The 7,566-nt window shown below is 44.4% G+C and overlaps 1 non-coding gene across 1 annotated transcript; it reads left to right on the top strand.

The window, feature by feature from the left end:
- The first annotated feature begins 3,025 nt into the window (after positions 1 to 3,025).
- trnac-gca (transfer RNA cysteine (anticodon GCA)) lies at positions 3,026 to 3,097 on the top strand. Its single transcript has one exon. It is a non-coding gene; the product is annotated as a tRNA-Cys (tRNA).
- The last annotated feature ends 4,469 nt before the right edge of the window (positions 3,098 to 7,566 follow it).

Here is a 7,566-nt window from a genome sequence, read left to right as displayed (position 1 = left end):
GAATAAGGAGCATGGATGGGACCGTGAACTGGAATGTGGATTTCATGGACTGGGTCATGACAGGTGGGGGTGGAGAGAGAGAAACACAAGGTGATAGGTGAAACTGAGAGGGGAAGTTTCCCCTTTCTCCAGTCCTGTATCTCTTTCACCAATCAACTTCCCAGCTCTTCATCCCTCTCCCTCCCAGTTTCACCTATCACCTTGTCTTTCTCTTTCCCGTCTCCCCATCTTTTAAATCTCCATATACACATGATTGTGTGGCTAGGCATAGCTCAAATACCATCTACAAATTTGCTGAGGATACAACCATTGTTGGTAGAATCTCAGGTGGTGTTGAGAGGGTGAACAGGACTGAGATGATGATCTCTGCTCTAAAAATGCTATTATTTTAATGAGAAGTTATTTAGGACATTGAGCTCAATGCTTTTCGTAATCATTTTCATCACAAGCACATCTACAAACGTTTGTATGATAAAGCCAGTGTGATATGCGTATTACCCTGAGGAGAAGGCGCCAGTGAGCTGCTTTCTTAAATTACTGTATTCCCACTGATGAAGTTAATCCCATAATCTCTTTGGTAGGAAGTACTGGGAACTGGAGCAAGTCATGATGAAGAAACTTTATTTTTTTTATTTCAATAATAAATTTTATTCATCATTTAAAAGGTCTACAAAGGAAGAAACCATGATAAGTCATTACATTTAGTAGTGCATATTATTTACAAAGAACAAAAGTCAATACTACCATGCCATTCATGTTGTACCCTGGGGGGTATGCCCTTTTCATTGTGGGAGGGGCTTCCCCATTCAACTCTGGCCCCCCCATGTGCAGTAGTGGATTGGCTGCCCCGAGTGTCAGCACGTAGCCCGAAGCGCGTCATTCACTAAAATGATGACCTTCTGGTGGCCAGTCTGCCTCAGGAGGTATTCCTGGAAACAGCCGATAGATCAGAGAGTCCTCTGTAATGCTGTTGCTGAGGATGGATGAACCGGGACAGAGACCCTTGCATCCACCTCCATGCCTTCTTTGGAAATCCGTGGGAGAACAGTGACATATTTCCAATTCAGGATGCTGGGTGACCTGGAGGTGAATCTACAGGTGCTGTAACTCCTGTTCCAATTATTCATGGTACGAGGGATCACAGGCTTGGGAGGTAATGTTGAAGTAAACCATTTTGTAATGATGGTGAAAGGAGCAAATTTCACTTTCTCCTGGATGCTGCCGAGTCCCTTCAGCTGCACCCCTGCGGGCAGATTGGTAGTGTACTCCGGATTGTGAAAGTCGGGGTGTGAGACACTTGCAGTTTTGCGCCTATTCCCTATAAATCTAGTTAAGGCTTAGAGAGCAACACAACCCAGAAATCTTTTAAGAAGTTTTATTAGAACCAAGCAAATGATACGACAGCAGTCCGAATCACTTATTTTTAGCTGGTCCATGGATTCCCAGGCCTCCTGTCACTTCAGTATTGCAGCTGAACGTGTGTTTTATTGTATTCCATGCGTGTAAACAATGTGCCCTGTAGCAATCCCTCTTTGAATACCTGAGGGGACTGCTCATTTGGTTCTGATTGCACTTCAGCAACCCCCCCCCCCCAATAATCTTTGGCAAAGGATGACCAATTAACTAGGCTTGGAGTTTGCTAATCATTTTCAGAATCAGATTTAATATTACCGGCACGTTGTGCAATTTGTTAACCTTACGGCAGCAGTACAATGAAATACATGATAAATAAATGTGGAGAAAAAAGGTTACATAAGGTTACATTAAATATATACATACGCACATGTATGTGTGTGTGACTATTAAATAGTTGTTAAAATTAGTACAAGACATAACAGAAATTTTAAAAAAAGTAGTGAGGTAGTGTTCATGAGTTCAATGTCCATTTAGAAATTGGATGACAGAGGGGAAGAAGCTGTTCTCTCATTGCTGTGTATGTACCTTCAGGCTTCGGCACCTCCTTCCCAGCGGTAACAGTGTGAAGAGGGCATGTCTGGTTGGTGGAGATCCTTGATGATGGACGCCGCCTTCCTAAGGCATTGCTCCTTGAAGATGTTTTGGATACTACGGAACATATTCCGCAACTTATTTCGATCCCGTCCAGTAGCCCCGCCCTTCCCCACCATACCAGTCGGTGAAGCAGTCAGTCAGCAGACATTTGTAGAAGTTACACGGTACATTTGTAGAAGTTTTCTAGTGTTCCAGCTGTCAAACCGAATCTCCTCAAACTCCAAATGAAATATAGCCGCGGTCTTGCCTTCTTTGTAACTGCATCAACACGTTCCGTCCACAGATATTGACACTAAGGAACTTGAAATTGCTCACTCCCTCCACTTCTGAACCCCTATGAAGATTGGATCGTGTTTCCTCTCTCGCCTTACCTTTCCTGAAGTCCACAATCAGCTCTGTGGTCTCTTCGCTCTTTGTTGCAGGAACCAGCTAAGTAAGGCAGCTATTCACAGGTCCAGGCAGTCGGTTGTAGAGGATGGGGCAGGAGGGGTTTGTGTGCGGTGGGGTGGAAATGGGAGTTAGAGTCCCTTTGTGCAAACTCTCTACTCTCTCCTGAGGTTTATGCCTCCGGCTGGATGTTCCTGGAAAGGAAGCGTTGGTGTCCTTTGGAAACTTCCAGAGACGGAGAGAAAGAATGAATGGGCTGGGACCAGATTTCAAGATTTGTTAATAAATTTATTTTAAGACCAGGAACTTCAAACATACAAAAAAAAACTCGAATAATTGGGATCTAAGGATAAAGTCTAAAAGCGTAGACCGGCCTCTCCCGTTCCGGGAGAATCGGGCTGGAGTCATTGTTGTCTGGAATCTACAGGGGGCAGCATTCCATTCTCGCTGTATCAACATTCGACCAATGTTCGTCACACTGAGTGTATAGAACATAGATATTGTGATGGAGTCGAAGATTCGCTTTTGGAAACAATATTGCATTCTTGTAAAATTACAAGTCACTAACTAATCAATATGGGATACAAATAAAACTCATGTATGTATTTTGTAGTGGGTTAGTGTGCAAGGGGGTATAGCTCAGTGGTAGAGCATTTGACTGCAGATCAAGAGGTCCCCGGTTCAAATCCGGGTGCCCCCTGTATTTTTTGTTTCTTTAAGAGTAGCCTGAAATTTCAAAACGGGGTTATGTTGATAAAAAATTGATTTGTATTAAATTTAAAGAATATGCATAAGTTCAAATCCAGGTATCCGCACTTTTTTGCTATTTCTTGATAAATCCTATTTACTATTTTGTACCTTTTGAATAGTCATTAAAACAAGACTCAGCTATATAATTAGACCTAAAGTATATGTAAACCTAATCAAAAAGTAAATATAATATAAAGTAAATCTAAACCTCATTCTCATTTATGTAAAACAGAAACTAAATGTACATTTGAAGATTTTTGAAAATTGAACATTATAGCTCAATTCCCCTTTTGAGTAAAACAATCCTATAACATATCAATAATCATCTAGGAGAACACTTCAGTTATCTATTTATGTTTCTGTTTGAAGGGGAAGCTGCAGGTTGTGTTTTTTTTCACAAGGTGAAACAGAAAACTGACATTTTCTAAGCAAAACACCATGTAATGCCTTGAGCCATTAAATTTATCAGTTTGGGAAGTTTATGATTTCAATAAACTCTTTTACTCCTTTAATTGCAGTAAAGGAGTAAATTAAAGAAACCATTAGTTGCAAAATTCAATCTTATAATGTAATATAGCTGTACAATAGGCATATTTGAATCGGGAGCAAGTTACAGCTTGTGATTCAGCTGGGAGCTCAGAGAATTCGACCGTGCAGGTAGGATTTAAGCCTACCTGGTCAATACCTGTGGAGGAGGGGGAGCTGCGCAGGCGCGAGTGACGTCAGCGTCGAGCGCGCACTTTAAAAGGCAGGACTTCTTGTCGGAGCGGGCAGCGGAGTCCGTGGAAGCAGAGTCCTGGGCTTTGGCCAAGTGGGCTTCGGCGTAAGGGGACTTCGGTAAGCCTGTGTGATTGCTCGCTGTGGGGAAGAAGGTAAGGTCGCTAGGTGCTTTTTAGACTTATTCTGTTAATCCAGTTCAGGTATGGGGGAGACAGTCAGAACAGTGGTGTGCTCCGTATGCGGTATGTGGGAGGTCAGGGTCAACACAGCTGTCCCTGATGACCACACCTGCAAAAGGTGCGTCCAGCTGCAGCTCCTATCACCGAGTTAGGGAGTTGGAGCAGGAGCTGGATGAACTACGGATCATTCGGGAGGTGGAGGCAGAGATAGATAGGAGTTATCAGGAGGTAGTCACACCAAAAACCAAGAAGTAGACAGATGGGTGACGGTCCAGCGAGGCAGGGGGAGCAGGCAGAGAGAGCAGAGCACCCCTGCGGCCATTCCCATTAACAATAAGTATACCGTACTGGATACTGTTGATGGGGATGACCTACCAGGAATGAGTTGTAGTGGTCCTGCCTCTGGCACAGAGGTTGAACCCTCAACTAGAAAGGGGAGGAGGGAAGAGAAGAGAGCGATAGTTTTAGGGGACTCTATAGTTAGGGGGGCAGATAGGAGATTTTGTGGGGCAGATCGGGAGTCTTGGATGGTATGTTGCCTCCCTGGTGCCAGGGTCCGGGACATCTCAGATCGGGTGCAGGCTATTCTTGAGAGTGAGGGCATGAACCCAGATGTAGTGGTCCATGTAGAGACCAATGATGTAGGTAAGGTGAGTGAGGCGGTCCTGCTTAGAGAGTTCAGGGAGTTAGGAGTGAAGCTGAAAGGCAGGACCTCCAGGGTGACAATCTCGGGATTGCTACCTGTGCCACGTGCGAGTGAGGCGAAGAATAGAATGATTATGCACATTAATACGAGGCTGAGAGCATGGTGCAGGAAGGAAGGGTTCAGGTTTTTGGATAATTGGTCTTTGTTCCAGGGACATTGGGATCTGTTTCGAAGGGATGGTCTACATCTGAACCGGAGGGGTACTAACATTCTTGCAGGAGTATTTGCCAGTGCTGCTCGGGGGGGTTTAAACTAGATGTGCAGGGGGCAGGGATCCAGATCCAGAGGGTTGGTCAGAAGGTGCATGGGGTTAAATGTGTACAAGGTTTGGGTGATCTTGAGAAGGTCATCAAAATTCAGGGTGCAATTTGCCCGATGGAAGTTCAAGGAGCTGGGTTAGGTACAGTAGACAGTGTTTTAAGCAAAGAGAGGAGGAATGGGCTAAGAATTCTATACTTGAATGCGTGTAGTGTCAGAAATAAGACAGATGAGCTTGAAGCTCAGATGAAAATGGGGAACTACGATATTGTTGGGATAACGGAGACATGGCTGCAAGGGGATCAGGCCTGGGAATTGAGTGTACCAGGGTATACGTGCTATTGTAGAGACAGAAATATGGGAAGAGGGGGTGGGGTGGCCCTGTTGGTGAGGAATGAGATTCAGTCCTTAGCAAGAGGTGACTTGGGAACAGGGGAAGTAGTCTGTGTGGATTGAGCTGAGGAACAGTAAGGGTAAAAAGACTCTAATGGGTGTTGTGTACAGGCCCCCAAACAGTAGCGTGGATATTGGGTACAAGTTGATTAGGGAGTTAACATTGGCATGTGCTAAAGGTAATGCAGTCGTTATGGGAGATTTCAACATGCAGGTGGACTGGGAGAATCAGGTAGGTGCTGGACCCCAGGATAGGGAGTTTGTGGAGTGTCTAAGGCAGGGGTCAGCAACCTTTACCACTGAAAGAGCCACTTGGACCCGTTTCCCACAGAAAAGAAAACACTGGGAGCCGCAAAACCCGTTTGACATTTAAAATGAAATAACACTGCATACAACGTTTTTTTTTGCCTTTATGCTATGTATAAACAAACTATAATGTGTTGCATTTATGAAATTGATGAACTCCTGCAGAGAAAACGAAATTACATTTCTGCATGCAACAAAAACATTTTGAACTCCGAAAAAAAGACGTTGGGTTGAAAGTTACTTTTAAGTAAAATATTCAATGTCTATTTGAGTCCTTCTTGTATTTATGAAAAACGCCGAACTTAAATTTTCCGCCAGCAGCAAACCAAAAATAACGTCAGCCAGCTGTCATCCTGAAAAATGAAAGGACTATTTCACTGAACTATGAAAAAATATGAATATAAGTAAAATAATAGGCAATTAAAATATTTATCATACTTGGTTAATGGGATTTCTGCTCCTGGACCTCAGCGCACAGCGTCTGCACATCAGGGCTGTATGATGTCACCTTCATCTTTACACAGGATCGCAAGCTGTCATCTGTGAGGTTTTCAATATCACTCCATTTGTGTTTCTGAGCAAGAACGGCCTTCTGACGGGCAACATCTTCAAGGTCTGCTGTCAAGCGTCTAAACTTGGACACCCATATGTCTTTGTCGGCTATGTCGGCCAGTTCCATCTCAAGATCAGGTTGACTCACACCTGCCAATGCAGTCGTATTCAGTAGGGAAGGATCGATGCTTAAGGGAGTGACCGGGAAGGATAATGTGTTTTTTTCCTCTCTGAACTCACAGAAGCGTTTCCCAAACGATGTTTGCATTGCGATGATTGCAGAATGTAAATACTCCGAAATTATCATGTCGTGACCTTGTTTGAACTCTCTCAAATTGGGGAAGTGAGACAAAGTGCCTTTCTGTAAATCTCTGGCAAGCACTGTCAACTTGCGCTCGAATGCCAAAACATCCTCCAACATGTGCAGGGCTGTACGTCCTTTCCCCTGAAGAGCTGTGTTCAGCGTGTTCAGGTGCGCTGTCATGTCTACCATGAAGTGTAGCTTTTCCAGCCACTCTGGCTGTTCCAGCTCAGGAAAGGTGAGCCCTTTGCTGCCCAGGAAAGTTTTCACTTCTTCCAGACACGCGACAAAGCGTTTCAGCACCTTCCGTCTGGACAGCCAGCGATAAAAACACGTTGTAGCGGTGTCAGTAAACTGCAGTCAAAGATAGCTTTATTCGAACTAAACAGCCTTGCTTTTAAGCCTCCCTCAACCCAGCCCCCATGGACGCAGATGCTGCAAAAGACGCGTACTCACAAACCCCCGTAGGCTATCTCCCTTAGCCGGAATGCCGGCTAATTGTGAGCCGTTTCGGATGTGGCAGGAAATGTACAAGATCACCATAATTACATTTCAAAAGCTAACAAACTAACATAAAATACATTTTAATTAAATACTGACCAATTATTTCCCAAAGCCACAGGGAGCCGCAGCACAGAGGTGAAAGAGCCACAAATGGCTCGGGAGCCGCAGGTTGCCGACCCCCGGTCTAAGGGATGTATTTTTGGAACGGCTTGTGCTTGAGCCAACCAGGAATGAGGCTATTTTGGACCTGGTGATGTGTAATGAACAGGAATTGATAAGTGATCTTGAAGTAAAGGAGCCATTAGGAAGTAGTGATCATAACATGATAAGTTTTTATCTACAATTTGAGAGGGATAGCGGCAGATCAGAGGTGTCAGTGTTGCAATTAAATAAAGGAGACTACGGAGCCATGAGGGATGAGCTGGCCAAAGTTAAATGGGCAGATGCCCTGGCAGGAAAGACAGTGGATCAGCAGTGGCAGATATTCTTGGGCTTAATAC

Source organism: Hypanus sabinus, chromosome 3, assembly GCF_030144855.1.
Source record: "Hypanus sabinus isolate sHypSab1 chromosome 3, sHypSab1.hap1, whole genome shotgun sequence".
Lineage (NCBI taxonomy): Eukaryota > Metazoa > Chordata > Chondrichthyes > Myliobatiformes > Dasyatidae > Hypanus > Hypanus sabinus.
This window is presented reverse-complemented; position numbering and strand designations above follow the sequence as displayed.